Source organism: Anomaloglossus baeobatrachus, chromosome 1, assembly GCF_048569485.1.
Source record: "Anomaloglossus baeobatrachus isolate aAnoBae1 chromosome 1, aAnoBae1.hap1, whole genome shotgun sequence".
In the NCBI taxonomy this organism is placed as follows: domain Eukaryota; kingdom Metazoa; phylum Chordata; class Amphibia; order Anura; family Aromobatidae; genus Anomaloglossus; species Anomaloglossus baeobatrachus.
This window is the reverse complement of record NC_134353.1, coordinates 338,945,852-338,963,284: the sequence shown is the minus strand read 5'-3', so window position 1 is coordinate 338,963,284 and position 17,433 is coordinate 338,945,852. Positions and strand designations below refer to the sequence as shown.

The 17,433-nt window shown below is 48.7% G+C and overlaps 1 long non-coding RNA gene across 1 annotated transcript in view; it reads right to left on the bottom strand.

Annotated features, from left to right (window-relative positions):
• Positions 1–6,713: 6,713 nt before the first annotated feature.
• The window catches only part of LOC142292437 (uncharacterized), a 38,632-nt gene continuing 27,912 nt past the window's right edge, over positions 6,714–17,433 (bottom strand). The window contains exon 4 of the long non-coding RNA XR_012750605.1: positions 6,714–6,843. This is a non-coding gene — a long non-coding RNA (uncharacterized LOC142292437). The remainder of the gene's footprint in view (positions 6,844–17,433) is intronic.

Sequence of the window (17,433 nt, the reverse complement as noted above, 5' to 3'; positions counted from 1 at the left end):
AAGATGGTAGTTTGCTGTTGTTGTTGTTGGTTTGCCAGATGGTAGGTTGCTGTGTTTGTTGTTGGTTTGCCAGATGGTAGGTTGCTGTTGTTGGTTTGCCAGATGGTAGGTTGCTGTTGTTGGTTTGCCAGATGGTAGGTTGCTGTGTTTGTTGTTGGTTTGCCAGATGGTAGGTTGCTGTTGTTGGTTTGCCAGATGGTAGCTTGCTGTTGTTGGTTTGCCAGATGGTAGGTTGCTGTTGTTGGTTTGCCAGGTGGTAGGTTGCTGTTGTTGGTTTGCCAGATGGTAGGTTGCTGTTGTTGGTTTGCCAGATGGTAGGTTGCTGTTGTTGGTTTGCCAGATGGTAGGTTGCCGTTGTTGTTGGTTTGCCAGATGGTAGGTTGGTTTGCCAGATGGTAGGTTGATGTTGTTGTTGGTTTGCCAGATGGTAGGTTGTTGTTGGCTTACCAGATGGTAGGTTGTTGTTGGTTTACCAGATGATAGGTTGTTGTTGGTTTGCTAGATGGTAGGTTGCTGTTGTTGTTGGTTTGCCAGATGGTAGGTTGCTGTTGTTGTTGGTTTGCCAGATGGTAGGTTGCTGTTGTTGTCGGTTTGCCAGATGGTAGGTTGTTGTTGTTGTCGGTTTGCCAGAAGGTAGGTTGCTGTTGTTGTTGGTGTGCCAGATGGTAGGTTGTTTATGTTGTTGTTTTGCCAGATGGTAGGTTGTTGGTTTGCCAGATGGTAGGTTGTTGATGTTGTTGTTTTGCCAGAAGGTAGGTTGTTGTTTTGCCAGATGGTAGGTTGTTATTAAGTTGTTGATGTTGTTGTTTTGCCAGATGGTAGGTTGTTGTTGTTTTGCCAGATGGTAGGTTGTTGATGTTGTTGGTTTGCCAGATGGTAGGTTGTTGTTTTGCCAGATGGTACGTTGTTGATGTTGTTGGTTTGCCAGATAGTAGGTTGTTGATGTTGTTGTTTTGCCAGATGGTAGGCTGTTGATGTTGTTATTTTGCCAGATGGTAGGTTGTTATTTTGCCAGATGGTAGGTTGTTGATGTTGTTATTTTGCCAGATGGTAGGTTGCTATTACGTTGTTGATGTTGTTTTGCCAGATGGTAGGTTGTTGTTGTTTTGCCAGATGGTAGGTTGTTGTTTTGCCAGATGGTAGGTTGTTATTTTTGCTAGATGGTAGCTTGTTGTTGTTTTGTCAGATGATTGGTTGTTTTTTTGCCAGATGGTAGGTTGTTGATGTTGTTATTTTGCCAGATGGTAGGTTGCTATTAAGTTGTTGATGTTGTTTTGCCAGATGGTAGGTTGTTGTTGTTTTGCCAGATGGTAGGTTGTTGTTTTGCCAGATGGTAGGTTGTTGTTGTTTTGTCAGATGGTTGGTGGTTGTTGTTATTTTGCCAGATGGTAGGTTGTTGATGTTGTCATTTTGCCAGATGGTAGGTTGCTATTAAGTTGTTGATGTTGTTGTTTTGCCAGATGGTAGGTTGTGGTTGTTTTCCCAGATGGTAGGTTGTTGATGTTGTTTTGCCAGATGGTAGGTTGTTGATGTTGTTGTTTTGCCAGATGGTAGGTTGTTGTTTTGCCAGATGGTAGGTTGTTGATGTTGTTTTGCCAGATGGTAGGTTGATGTTGTTGTTGGTTTGCCAGATGGTAGGTTGTTGTTGGTATGCCAGATGGTAGGTTGCTATTAAGTTGTTGATGTTGTTTTGCCAGATGGTAGGTTGTTGTTGTTTTGCCAGATGGTAGGTTGTTGTTTTGCCAGATGGTAGGTTGTTATTTTTGCTAGATGGTAGCTTGTTGTTGTTTTGTCAGATGATTGGTTGTTTTTTTGCCAGATGGTAGGTTGTTGATGTTGTTATTTTGCCAGATGGTAGGTTGCTATTAAGTTGTTGATGTTGTTTTGCCAGATGGTAGGTTGTTGTTGTTTTGCCAGATGGTAGGTTGTTGTTTTGCCAGATGGTAGGTTGTTGTTGTTTTGTCAGATGGTTGGTGGTTGTTGTTATTTTGCCAGATGGTAGGTTGTTGATGTTGTCATTTTGCCAGATGGTAGGTTGCTATTAAGTTGTTGATGTTGTTGTTTTGCCAGATGGTAGGTTGTGGTTGTTTTCCCAGATGGTAGGTTGTTGATGTTGTTTTGCCAGATGGTAGGTTGTTGATGTTGTTGTTTTGCCAGATGGTAGGTTGTTGTTTTGCCAGATGGTAGGTTGTTGATGTTGTTTTGCCAGATGGTAGGTTGATGTTGTTGTTGGTTTGCCAGATGGTAGGTTGTTGTTGGTATGCCAGATGGTAGGTTGCTGTTAGGTTGTTGATGTTGTTGCTTTGCCAGATGGTAGGTTGTTGTTTTGTCAGATGGTTGGTTGCTGTTGTTGTTTTGCCAGGTGGTAGGTTGTTGATGATGTTGGGTTGCCAGATGGTAGGTTGTTGATGTTGTTGGTTTTCCAGATGTTTGGTTGCTGCTGTTGTTTTGCGAGATGGTTGGTTTCTGTTGTTGTTTTACCAGATGGTAGGTTGCTGATGTTATTTTGCCAGATGTTGTTGTTGGCAGTCCTATGTAGAGTAGAGATAAACAACAATGTTTAAGGACAATCCATTCACAAGATTTGGATGAGCTGTCCCCAGGACTGAAAAATCACCTGCAATAAGCGTTTCTAGGACCTGACCTACATTTTCTGGCGTTAACCACTATACATTGAATTCAGCGGCATATTGGATCACTACTGCATGTGTTTACGTTTAGCCGGAGCTTATAATGGGGGGGGGGGGGGCAGGTGTTTGGCCCAAACTAATCTGATATAGATGACCGATACTAAGTATAGTTAATCAATATCTTGTGATGTAAAAGGATACCACTTTTAAGAAACAGACAAGCTATATTTTTATGACTTATTATATTATTTACTACATAGTTTGTTAGAACTACAAGGATGGCATTTAATGTTGAAACCATCCAGCATGCTATGGCAAAATGGTGGTCGATTTAAAAGAAATGCCTTTACAATTACTGTATGTAGTCATTGGGACTGCTTACACTTTAAAAATATTTATATGTTTTAAAACCGTTCATTTAAAGAGGTCCTTACAATATCGTAATATGGTCTTAATTTTGTACATACATATTTATTGGTTTAGACCAATGCAGCTTCTATTTAAGTTTTACCCTTTTGGCAAATCTTCCCCCCCTTCATGTTGCCCTCCCACGTCTCAAATGCTATCAGTTAAACATATGCAGTGTTGTCCCTTCTTTTCTGCAGCTAACTGCGTTATTTCACTCCATTGACTGTAATGTAATCATGAAATAGCGCAGGTATAACGCAGGTAGCAAGTGATGTGCGCTATTCCTGCGTTATACCTGCGTTATACCTGCGTTATTTCGCGTTTTCAAGACATAGTGTACTTCCCTGCACTGCGTTTTGCAGGGAAGTGATGTCACTAGGACAGGAAGAGGAAGGAGAAGAGAAAAAAAAAAGCGTGGGCTCCGCTGTATTTTTACCTTCCAGCCGGGTAAACACACAGCAGCGGTCCGGTATTCTCAGGCTGGGGAGAGCGAGGGACAGGGTTAATGCCCCCTCCCCCTCCCGCAGCCGAGAATATCAGCTGCAGCTGCCCCGGGACTGTCGCATCCATTATGCGACAGTCCCGGCGTGTTACCGGCTCCTCCAGATGCCGTGATGCTGGGGCAATCCAGGTAATATGGAGTTAACAGCAACTAATAGCTGCCGCTAAGTCCAAGATTAGTGATCGCAGCGTCTATGACACGCCGTCACTACTCCATACCTCCCAACCGTCCCGGATACAGCGGGACAGCCCCGATTTTATAGTCTAGTCCCGTTCTCACGCCCGGGAGCTCCGTAATCCCGCATTGTAGTGAGAAGTAGCTGCCACGCCCCCGCACTCTGCTGACCACGCCCCCTCCGGATGCAGGCCACACTCTCCGGATGCCTTCCATGGCATCTATGTGCTGGGCACGCCGCTTGCTGTTGTCCACACCCCCTCTGAATGCTGGACACATACACTCCTCGGGATGTCTTCCTTGTCCCCTCCTGCTGCTCGCTCTATGCTGGCCACGCCCCCTTTGCCTGCCTCTTCTGCCCAGAATTCTCACATGTGACCGGCTCTCCACAGCGGCTGCTTCGTTTGTTCTGCAACTGAGGTAAGAGCACCAGCAGAGAGAGAGCAGAGTCAGTGCAGGAGGACAGAGCAGAGTGAGTGCAGGAGGATAGTGCAGAGTGAGTGCAGGAGGACAGAGCAGAGTCAGTGCAGGAGGACAGAGCAGAGTCAGTGCAGGAGGACAGAGCAGAGTCAGTGCAGGAGGACAGAGCAGAGTCAGTGCAGGAGGACAGTGCAGAGTCAGTGCAGGAGGACAGAGCAGAGTGAGTGCAGGAGGACAGAGCAGAGTCAGTGCAGGAGGACAGAGCAGAGTCAGTGCAGGAGGATAGTGCAGAGTGAGTGCAGGAGGACAGAGCAGAGTCAGTGCAGGAGGACAGAGCAGAGTCAGTGCAGGAGGACAGAGCAGAGTCAGTGCAGGAGGACAGAGCAGAGTCAGTGCAGGAGGACAGTGCAGAGTCAGTGCAGGAGGACAGAGCAGAGTGAGTGCAGGAGGACAGAGCAGAGTGAGTGCAGGAGGACAGAGCAGAGTCAGTGCAGGAGGACAGAGCAGAGTCAGTGCAGGAGGACAGAGCAGAGTCAGTGCAGGAGGATAGTGCAGAGTGAGTGCAGGAGGACAGAGCAGAGTGAGTGCAGGAGGACAGAGCAGAGTCAGTGCAGGAGGACAGAGCAGAGTCAGTGCAGGAGGACAGAGCAGAGTCAGTGCAGGAGGACAGAGCAGAGTGAGTGCAGGAGGACAGAGCAGAGTGAGTGCAGGAGGACAGAGCAGAGTGAGTGCAGGAGGACAGAGCAGAGTCAGTGCAGGAGGACAGAGCAGAGTCAGTGCAGGAGGACAGAGCAGAGTGAGTGCAGGAGGACAGAGCAGAGTCAGTGCAGGAGGACAGAGCAGAGTCAGTGCAGGAGGACAGAGCAGAGTCAGTGCAGGAGGACAGAGCAGAGTCAGTGCAGGAGGACAGAGCAGAGTCAGTGCAGGAGGACATAGCAGAGTCAGTGCAGAGTGAGTGCAGGAGGACAGTGCAGAGTGAGTGCAGGAGGACAGTGCAGAGTGAGTGCAGGAGGACAGTGCAGAGTGAGTGCAGGAGGACAGTGCAGAGTGAGTGCAGGAGGACAGTGCAGAGTGAGTGCAGGAGGACAGTGCAGAGTGAGTGCAGGAGGACAGAGCAGAGTGAGTGCAGGAGGACAGAGCAGAGTGAGTGCAGGAGGACAGAGCAGAGTGAGTGCAGGAGGACAGAGCAGAGTGAGTGCATACCTCCCAACCGTCCCGGATACAGCGGGACTATCACGCTTTGCATTGTTTGTCCCGTTGCCACGGGCGGGACGGCCGTCTCCCGGGCTCCGCCCACCCACTCTCTCCCCGCCTCCCTGCTTTTCCTTCCTACCATCCTAACACGTGACGTGGCATAACAGAGAGGAGCTCGCTGCCCGAAACTAGTCTCTGTCTGCTCTGTGGTGGATGGCCGGCCGCCTCTCTGTGCGGTCGGTCGGCCGCCTCTCTGTGCGGGCGCCCCCCGTCGTCTGTCTGTGCGGGCGGCCCGCCGCCTCATTGTGCGGGCGGCCCGCCGCCTCTCTGTGCGGCGGCCCGCCGCCTGTCTGTGCGGGCGCCCCCCGGCTGCCTGCGTGTCCATGCTGGAGGCCCGCCGGCTGCCTGCGTGTCCATGCTGGAGGCCCGCCGGCTGCCTGCGTGTCCATGCTGGAGGCCCACCGGCTGCCTGCGTGTCCATTATGGAGGCCCGGCGGCTGCCTGCGTGTCCATGCTGGAGGCCCGCCGGCTGCCTGCGTGTCCATGCTGGAGGCCCGCCGGCTGCCTGCGTGTCCATGCTGGAGGCCCGCCGGCTGCCTGCGTGTCCATGCTGGAGGCCCGCCGGCTGCCTGCGTGTCCATGCTGGACGCCCGCCGGCTGCCTGCGTGTCCATGCTGGAGGCCCGCCGGCTGCCTGCGTGTCCATGCTGGAGGCCCGCCGGCTGCCTGCGTGTCCATGCTGGAGGCCCGCCGGCTGCTTGCGTGTCCATGCTGGAGGCCCGCCGGCTGCCTGCGTGTCCATGCTGGAGGCCCGCCGGCTGCCTGCGTGTCCATGCTGGAGGCCCACCGGCTGCCTGCGTGTCCATGCTGGAGGCCCGCCGGCTGCCTGCGTGTCCATGCTGGAGGCCCGCCGGCTGCCTGCGTGTCCATGCTGGAGGCCCGCCGGCTGCCTGCGTGTCCATGCTGGAGGCCCACCGGCTGCCTGCGTGTCCATGCTGGAGGCCCGCCGGCTGCCTGCGTGTCCATGAGGAATAATACCTCAAGGAACATAGTGTACAGCACCATCCACTCGTCGTTTACCACTACGGCGCGCCAATGGACGCCCAGAAGGCGCCAAGCCGCAGCGGGCACGTCCAGGCCACAATCATGGGAACAACGTTGCCACGAGAGTAACCCAAAGGGACGCGCCAGCGGCCGCACAGCGCGAACAGGGCGAACACCCGCGCGCACCGGTACCACGGGGGATGTCACAAAGAAAGGAGGGGTATATCTAACAACCCTATGTCTCATATAGAAAAACCCATAAAGGACCTCCCATACGTAGTAAAACACACTTTCTGTACAACCAGATGTATAAAAACAGTACATGATATTCCACCTAATCCATAACAGATATAAATTCATGTGTGATGAATGGACTCCATATAGTCTTCCGACGGGTTCCAAAAGAAAAGTAGACCTCTCAGGTGCCATACAGGAGTAGCAACGGGATCAGGATGCGACATGGGTGATAGGGCTAAAGAAGAGAATATAAAAACAATTAAAATCAAGACCAATACGGTGCATAGCAAAGTACATGGGACAAAATATACCAAATTATATAAATATAGGGTGTACCACGCTCCTGCTAATGGGGGTCAAAGAAGACGGCCATAGTCAAGAATATTTTTATAAAAAGGACACAAAACTTAAACACTCATTCAGCCCTTTGGGCTGTAGGGTTTTCAAGGTCCATATCCACTCCGTTTCACGTTGTGCGAGGAGTCGACTGATGTTACCACCCCGGACGTCTGTTGTGATCTGATCAATCCCTCGTACCCGCAATAAAGTGTGGTTACAGTGGTGATGCCTCTTGAAATGTCTGGGTATTGTCTTGAGGCCCTCAATGTCCACTACATCCACGGCGGCCTGGATGTCCCGTACGTGCTCTCTTACACGGACCTTAAAAGCCCGTGTAGTTAGGCCGACATAGATGAGTGGACAGGGGCAGACGGCATAATATACAACAGCCCTAGACAGGCAGTTGATTTTTCTCTTAATGGGGAAAACCTTCCCATCTGACGATGTAAAGTCAGTAACTGTATCCACATTGGGGCATGCAACACACGAGCCACAGGGTGAGCAGCCAAATCTAGACCTCCGAGGGAGAGTAGAGAGCGGCAGAAAAGGGAGGACATTCTTATCTTTTTTATCATAGTGACTGGAAGTCAAAATGTCCTTCAAATTCTTGGCCTTACGGGCTGCAACTATCGGTCTATCAGGCAGGTAGTTCCTTAAAATGGGATCAACAGTAAGAATGGACCAAAAGTGAGACATCCCATCCATCATCCTACCCCAATGTGAGTGATACTGAGTGATCATTCTCACATCGTTCGAGGTTTTCTTTGTTTGATTGCCGTATAATAGCTCAACCCGTGGGGAGTTCCTAGCTCTATTATAGGCCTTTTTAATAGACCTATTACTATATCCACGTTTGCGGAACCTGTCCTTAAGCTCCAAAGCCCTTGATTCAAATACAGAGTCCGAGGAACAGATCCGCCGCAGACGGAGGAATTGCCCCACGGGGACCGCACGTATGACGTGGGCGGGATGGGCAGATGTGGCGTATAGAACCGAATTTACAGCAGTATCTTTACGATAGAGGTCAGTTTGTAACTGGCCAAGTCTATCCTGTACGACCAGCACATCCAGAAATTTCCAGGTGGCATATTCACGTCTTTGTGCACTTTCGGCAGTAGATACAGTGTCGGTACCTTAGGCTCAACCACAAGCAGTGAGTCGAACAATCCCCTCTCTATAATCCCACCATCCAAAGCCTCCCTCAGCAAATGATCTAACTCTATCTATCTATCTATCCCTCTATCTATCTATCTATCTATCCCTCTATCTATCTATCTATCTATCTATCTATCTGTCCCTCTATCTATCTATCTCTCTATCTATCTATCCATCCCTCTATTTATCTATCTATCTATCCCTCTATCTATCCCTCTATCTATCTATCCCTCTATCTATCTATCCCTCTATCTATCTATCCCTCTATCTATCTATCCCTCTATCTATCTATCCCTCAATCTATCTATCTATCCATCCCTCTATCTATCTATCTATCCCTCTATCTATCTATCTATCCCTCTATCTATCTATCTATCCCTCTATCTATCTATCTATCTATCCCTCTATCTATCTATCTATCTATCCCTCTATCTATCTATCTATCTATCTATCCCTCTATCTATCTATCCCTCTATCTATCTATCCCTCTATCTATCTATCTATCCATCTATCCATCCCTCTATCTATCTATCCCTCTATCTATCTATCTATCTATCTATCCCTCTATCTATCTATCCCTCTATCTATCTATCCCTCTATTATCTATCTATGTATCTATCTATCTATCCCTCTATTATCTATCTATCCATCTATCTATCCATCTATCTATCCCTCTATCTATCCCTCTATCTATCCCTCTATTATCTATCTATGTATCTATCCATCTATCTATCCATCTATCTATCCCTCTATCTATCCCTCTATCTATCCCTCTATTTATCTATCTATCTATCCCTCTATTATCTATCTAGCTATGTATCTATCTATCTATCTATCCCTCTATTATCTATCTATCTATCCATCTATCTATCCCTCTATTTATCCCTCTACTTATCTATCTATCTATCCCTCTATTATCTATCTATCTATGCATCTATCTATCTATCTATCTATCCCTCTATTATCTATCTATCTATCTATCCCTCCCTCTATCTATCTATCTATCTGTCCCTCTATCTATCTATCTAATCTATCTGTCCCTCTATCTATCTATCTATCGATCTCTCTATCTATCTATCTATCTATCTATCTATCCCTCTATCTATCTATCTATCCCTCTATCTATCCCTCTATCTATCCCTCTATCTATCTATCTATCTATCTATCCATCTATCCATCTATCTTATCTATCTATCTATACCCCTAAATATCTATCTATTATCTAGCTATCTATTATCTATCTATACCCCTAAATATCTATTATCTATCTATATCCCTCTATCTATTATCTATATCTATCCCTCTATACTCTATCTATTCCCCTAAATATCTATATCTATCTATCATATATCTATCTCTGTATTATCTTTTTTTTTTTTTTCAATGTGCTTTATTGCTGTAAAGGCATTAAAAAACGCAGGGACCAACATGAAAGAAAACGCACCGAAAACGCATGAAAAACGCATGAAAGACGCTCCCTGCTCCAGCCGCGTGTGACAGTTCTCCACGGGTCAGTGAGCGAGTGCTGAATGCTGCTCCTGAGCGAGGCTGCGGGGAACTACAGGACATTTCTCACGGCCGGTAATGTGAACACAATACCGGCCATGAGAAGTGCAGTGTGTGGGGGGGGGGGGGGGAAACATCATAAATAAAGCTGGAATGTCTATCCCTCTATTATCTATCTATCTATCCCTCCCTCTATCTATCTATCTATCTATCTGTCCCTCTATCTATCTATCTAATCTATCTGTCCCTCTATCTATCTATCTATCTATCTATCTATCTATCTATCGATCTCTCTATCTATCTATCTATCTCTCTATCTATCTATCTATCTATCTATCCCTCTATCTATCTATCTATCCCTCTATCTATCCCTCTATCTATCCCTCTATCTATCTATCTATCTCTCTCTCTATCTATCTATCTATCCCTCCCTCTATCTATCTATCTATCTATCTATCTGTCCCTCTATCTATCTATCTATCTCTCTATCTATCTATCCCTCTATCTATCTATCTATCTATCCATCCCTCTATCTATCTATCTATCCCTCTATCTATCTATCCCTCTATCTATCCCTCTATCTATCTATCTATCCATCCCTCTATCTATCTATCTATCTATCTATCTATCCATCCCTCTATCTATCTATCTATCTATCTATCCCTCTATCTATCTATCTATCTATCTATCTATCCCTCTATCTATCTATCCCTCTATCTATCCCTCTATCTATCTATCTATCCATCCCTCTATCTATCTATCTATCTATCTATCTATCCCTCTATCTATCTATCTATCTATCCCTCTATCTATCTATCCCTCTATCTATCTATCTATCCATCCCTCTATCTATCTATCTATCTATCTATCCCTCTATCTATGTATCTATCTATCCCTCTATCTATCTATCCCTCTATCTATCTATCTATCTATCTATCCCTCTATTATCTATGTATCTGTAGTGGGTGAACAAACCCCCTACCAAAAAAAAGTATAGTTAGCCCGGAAATGCTGTTAATAAAAATGTTGTATTTCTTTGTGTAGTGTGTTAGGGCACCCCTAGTGGCCGGGTGGGACGGCTGTCGCCACCGTGAAGGAGGAGCCGGCTGAATCACTGGGGAATGTGTGTGTGTGTGTGAGTAGTTGGATCCGGGACGGGAGAGCGAGAACATCGAGGGGCAGAGTGTGTGAGCGGGACCAGCAGGGGGTGCCGGTGAGAAAGGAGTGGAACGTAACCTCAGGGTGTGAAGCAACTGGTGTGGGTCCGGTGTGCGTGTAACCGAAGAGTGGGAGCCCGGCGAAGTAGAGTACCCCGGGCATATCCCCATCAGAGGGTGCGTTAGGGCAGGCTGCCCCCAGCTCCACCGAAAGTGCCTGATTCTGCTGCCGGATGATTATGTACAATAAAGGATGTCTTTTATTAACACCACCCTTTGCCTGAAGATCGTTTGTACACCGTCCGGCGAATGCACCATCACACTCTGCCCCACCAAGTCAGCTCCCGACCTTGAGGTAGTGGTGAAGCCAGGGACAAGCCTGAAAACTACAGCCACGACTACAAGGCCGGAGGCTCCCCTGGCTCATCATTACATGTGGCGTAGTCGGCAGGATGCGAATTCCCTGCCAGGGACCCAAGAAGCCGGAGATCAAGTGGTGCCTACGGCACGGGATCCGGACTATGATAGAAGATTTCCAGTCCCATTGTGGGAAGAAGAAGATACGGTGCCTGTAGCGTTGGACCGGGCACAAGATGGCGGCAAGATGGCCGTCGTCTGTGAGGAAACAAAAAGCGCACGAAAAAGTGGCGCCAAAAGAAGAGCCTGGGGCTGGCCGGTGCCGAAAAAGAAGTGCAGAGTACTCCGCCCAAAGAGGGGAGGTGCCGGTCCCAGGGCACGAAGAAAAACATACGAAGTGGGCGGTGTTCTGAAGAAAAAGAAGAGCCGCCGCGGAGCAGTCGAGATGATGTGTGAGGCTGGGGGTGGAGTATGCCCAAGAGCGGGAAACATAGGCCCGCCTCCACTTCCTCCAGTCTCAGCATCGACTCCGCCGCCATTACTAGCGACACTGCAAGATAAAGAGATGGAGACCTCCGGCCAACAGCAGGAACTCGCCACCGCCATGGCCCTGACTAGCCTAGGCCGGGAGCGTCCCCAGCACGCTACCGCAGCAGAAGCGTCCCTGCTTGATATCCCGGCCGTGCCAGGAGGCCCAGAACGTCCGGCGAAGGTGACCTGGCTGACCACCTGGGACGCTGCAACCGGAGGCACTACAACTGAGGTACGGGCGACCTATGCCACCCAGCTACCGTTGGGGAATCGGCCCCTGGGGATCACTTATGCCCCCTTGGAGACACCTCCGCCCGTCGCCACGGTCGCAGCACCATCCGTCCCCGTGCGGGAGCCGGCCGAAGAACTTGCCGGGAAGCTGGAGCAAGACCACCGGGGCTTCTTCTGGGACCCCGTATACCCGTCTCCCAAACCGTACCTAAGGGCTCCGTCCCCGGTACCAGACCCCGTCCAAGAGCGGCTGCTCGTGGAGACCATCGCCCGGGAAATGATGGCCGGTCCCGGCGGCGAAGAGCTGGCGCTACAATTCACCACCGGTATAGTGGTGAAATTTAATCAGCAGGAAGGTTATGGGTTTATCCGGGAAGAGAGTACCGGAGATGACTATTTTTATAACCGGGTACACCTGGATGTGGAGGGTCTACCGCAGCGTCTTCACACACTTTATCCGGGTGAGAAAGTGCAGTTTTTACCCGAGGCGGGAAGCCACGGCCTTTTCGCGGTCGGTGTAACTAGGATGCCGACCCCACGTGAAGCGGCCCAATGGCAACAGGAGTTAGAATGGGAAGAGCACCAAAGTCGGCGACGCAACCAGCCAAAACCGGTGTCGACCGAAGCATCCCACTCCCGACGTACCTTAGCGGTAGCACCGGAGGTGATGCCCGGCCGCTGACCCGGAAAAGAGCACCCCGGCGGTGGTGGCGGTCAATCAGAGCGTTACCAATCGCCCGGTAATTGTCCTGGATGTGCCGCAACCCGTGACCCAACCACCCCGGGTCGCGCCTCCATCACCCCCAGCGGGGACTGAAGAGGCCACGCCATCACCAGCAGAGGCCCCCTACGCTCCTGTGTCTTTCCGGAGGGTCCGCCGACAGCCTGGACAGTCCCTGGGCGACTACATCCAGGCTCAGGCAGCCGAATGGAAACGGTCCTGGCCTCCGGAGTAGATCGTCCTAGACGGCGTGTATGAAGACCGGTACTGTTGATTGACCGGCAGAAGTTTGTGTTCCAGTTGCTAAGCCCGGAGAGAGTCCGCTGCTAGACTGAGCCAGGGACTCCCCCGCAGGGCGAAGAGTTTGCAGTTTGTTACGAGTTTTACATGCCTGTTGTTCACAACCAAGACCGGGAGCGCTGCTAAGCCTCCGGGCACCACCAAAGACCGGGAGCGCTGCTAAGCCTCCGGGCACCATCAAAGACCGGGAGCGCTGCTAAGCCTCCGGGCACCGCCGAAGATCGGGCGTTGGACTGGTGCCCCTTTTCCCCATACGGGCCGCCTGTTGTGGACTGGGCTGAAGGTTATCACCATGTTATGTCTGATTTTAAAGTTTATGTGTTTTTTATAGATAGAGCCTTGCCGGGAGGCTCAGGTTTTAAGAGGGGAGGAGTGTAGTGGGTGAACAAACCCCCTACCAAGAAAAAGTATAGTTAGCCCGGAAATGCTGTTAATAAAAATGTTGTATTTCTTTGTGTAGTGTGTTAGGGCACCCCTAGTGGCCGGGTGGGACGGCTGTCGCCACCGTGAAGGAGGAGCCGGCTGAATCACTGGGGAATGTGTGTGTGTGTGTGAGTAGTTGGATCCGGGACGGGAGAGCAAGAACATCGAGGGGCAGAGTGTGTGAGCGGGACCAGCAGGGGGCGCCGGTGAGAAAGGAGTGGAACGTAACCTCAGGGTGTGAAGCAACTGGTGTGGGTCCGGTGTGCGTGTAACCGAAGAGTGGGAGCCCGGCGAAGTAGAGTACCCCGGGCATATCCCCATCAGAGGGTGCGTTAGGGCAGGCTGCCCCCAGCTCCACCGAAAGTGCCTGATTCTGCTGCCGGATGATTATGTACAATAAAGGATGTCTTTTATTAACACCACCCTTTGCCTGAAGATCGTTTGTACACCGTCCGGCGAATGCACCATCACACTCTGCCCCACCAAGTCAGCTCCCGACCTTGAGGTAGTGGTGAAGCCAGGGACAAGCCTGAAAACTACAGCCACGACTACAAGGCCGGAGGCTCCCCTGGCTCATCATTACATATCTATCTATCTATCCCTCTATTATCTATCTATCTATCCATCTATCTATCCCGCTATCTATCCCTCTATTATCTATCTATGTATCTATCCATCTATCTATCCATCTATCTATCCCTCTATCTATCCCTCTATTTATCTATCTATCTATCCCTCTATTATCTATCTATCTATGTATCTATCTATCTCTCTATTATCTATCTATCTATCTATCCATCTATCTATCCCTCTATCTATCCCTCTATTATCTATCTATGTATCTATCCATCTATCTATCCATCTATCTATCCCTCTATATATCCCTCTATTTATCTAAATCAAATCAAATCAAATAAGCTTTATTGGCAGGACCAAATACAAATTAGTTTTGCCAAAGCAAGTGTACATTAGGGACTGGGGCTGTGGGGATGGTGGGTGGGGACTGTAGGAAGGATGGATGGGGCACATCCAAGGTGGGGACTGTGGGGGCACTTCTAGGATGGGGGCTATGGAAGTCCATGGCTTATGATGGGGCATATCCAGGGTGGGGACTGTAGTAACGGTGGTTGGGGCATATCCAGGGTAGGGATTGGGGGGCCACATCTGGGATGGGGGGCTATGAAAGTCCATGACTTATCATGACTTATCTATCTATCTATCCCTCTATTATCTATCTAGCTATGTATCTATCTATCTATCTATCTATCTATCCCTCTATTATCTATCTATCTATCTATCCCTCTATCTATCCCTCTATCTATCCCTCTATTTATCTATCTATCTATCTATCTATCTATGCATCTATCTATCTATCTATCTATCCCTCTATTATCTATCTATCTATCCATCTATCCCTCTAGCTAACTATCCATCTATCTATCCCTCTATTTATCTATCTATCCCTCTATTATCTATCTATCTATCCCTCTATTTATCTATCTATCCCTCTATTATCTATCTATCCCTCTATTATCTATCTATCCCTCTATCTATCCATCTATCGATCCCTCTATCTATCCCTCTATTATCTATCTATGTATCTATCCATCTATCTATCCCTCTATCTATCCCTCTATTTATCCATCTATCTATCCCTCTATTTATCTATCTATCTAACTATCTATCTATCTATCCCTCTATCTATCTATCTATCCCTCTATCTATCTATATATCTATCCATCTATCTTATCTATCAAATCAAATCAAATCAAATAAGCTTTATTGGCAGGACCAAATACAAATTAGTTTTGCCAAAGCAAGTGTACATTAGGGACTGGGGCTGTGGGGATGGTGGGTGGGGACTGTAGGAAGGATGGATGGGGCACATCCAGGGTGGGGACTGTGGGGGCACTTCTAGGATGGGGGCTATGGAAGTCCATGGCTTATGATGGGGCATATCCAGGGTGGGGACTGTAGTAACGGTGGTTGGGGCATATCCAGGGTGGGGATTGGGGGGGCCACATCTGGGATGGGGGGCTATGGAAGTCCATGACTTATCATAGTTCTCTTTCTCGAAGTCTATGACATTCGCTCACATACTGCGCTGCTATCTCCACTGCGCTCTCTTCTTCCCCCAGCAGGATATATATTTTCTCTTCCTCCTTCATGGAGCTGAAATCCGGGAAGAGATGGGAGAGTCTCCTGAAGTGAGTGTCCCTCACTGCTGAGTACTTGGTGCAGTGTAGCAGGAAGTGGGTTTCATCCTCCAGGGCCTCTAGGTCACAGTGTTGGCACAGTCTGTCCTCCCTGGGCTTGTAGCTCTGCTTGTGTCGACCGGATTCGATGGCTAGACTGTGGGCACTGAGTCTATATCGCTCAGGGTCCTGCGGTCTCTGGGATCCGGGAGTTTTTCCAGATATGAGGCCAGTCTGTAGTCTCTCTGTAGTCTCTGGTACGTGGTCAATTTCTGTGAGGTGTTGATGTCGGTCCTCCAGTCACTGACATACCTCTCCTGGCCCTCGTCTACCATCTTCCTGATTCTGGTTCTTGTCAGGCTGCTGTGATTGGTTATTTTGTCCAGTTGGGTTTGGGAGAGCTGTGCCAGGGGTCCTGGTTCATCTGGCCCACGTATATATATCAGAGCTTTGTGGTGATGGGAGCTTGGATTGCTACTCTGTAGGTGAGCCTGAAATGATAGTGACCTCTTCAGATCTGCTAGGTGTAGAGGGAATCTGCCCAGCTCAGCTCGACAGGCGCTGTTGGAGGTGCTTCGATGGACCTGGAGAAGGTGCTTACAGAATTCCAGGTGGAATATTTCTGTTGGGCTGGAATCCCACCTTGACCAATCTGGGTAAGTGTGAGGGCCCCAGACTTCGCTGCCGTACAGGAGGATTGGGGCAATGATGGAATCGAACATTTTTAGCCAGACCCTCACTGGTGGCTTCAGATGATACAATTTCCTTCAGATGGCATAAAAGGTTTTGCAGGCCTTGTTTTTCAGGGTCTCTATGGCTTGTTTGAAGCTCCCTGACTGGTGAATTTCCAGGCCCAAGTAGGTGTATTTGTCTGTTCCTGTTAGAGTGCAGCCGTTTACGACAAAGGAAGGATGCTGGTCAAATCTTCTTTTTCTCTTCTGGAACACCATGATGTTGGTTTTCTTTAGATTGATCGGTAGTGCCCATGTGGAGCTGAATTTCTCCAAAATTTGTAGGTTGTCTTGGAGACCTTTCTCGGTTGGTGACACCAGCAGTAGGTCATCTGCATAGAGCAAGAATTTCACCTGGGCGTCATGGAGTGTGAGACCTGGAGCAGTTGAAGATTCTAGAGCAGTAGCCAGCTCATTGATGTAAATATTGAAGAGCGTTGGACTTAGGCTGCAGCCCTGTCTGACTCCTCGGCTCTGCTGGAAATAAGCCGTTCTTCTACCGTTCACACTCACACTGCAGAGGTTCTCGGTGTAGGAGCTTTTGATGACATCGTAGGTCTTTCCTCCTATTCTGCTTTCCAGAATTTTTAAGAACAAGCCCGGGTGCCACACTGAGTCAAAGGCCTTTTTAAAGTCTACAAAGCAGGCGTATATCTTCCCATGCTTTGTATTGTGGACGTGGCTCTGAATGAGACTGTGCAGGGTGTAGATGTGGTCCGTGGTGCAGTGGTTTGGCACGAACCCTGCTTGGCTTTTGCTCAGGACATTGTGCTCGGTAAGGAAACTGATGATCCTTTTGTTTAGGATGCTGTTGAACAGTTTTCCCAAGTTACTGCTGACACATATGCCTCTGTAGTTGGCAGGGTCATACCTGTCCCCACTCTTGTGGATCGGTGTAATGAGTCCTTGGTTCCAGGTACAAGGGAAGTAACCACCACTCAGCACAATGTTGAACAGTTTAACCATTGCAGCTTGAATTTCTGGTGGGCTGTACTTCAACATCTCTGGGGGGATTCCATCCAGACCACTAGATTTTTTACACTTTATGGAAGTGATTTTCTCTGCAACTTCCTGTAATGTAATTGGTGTGTCCAGTGGGTTTTGGAAGTTTTTGATTTTCTCTTCCATTGCCTTTAGTTTTGATGTTATGTTTTCCTGCTCTTGGCTTAGTCCTTCTTT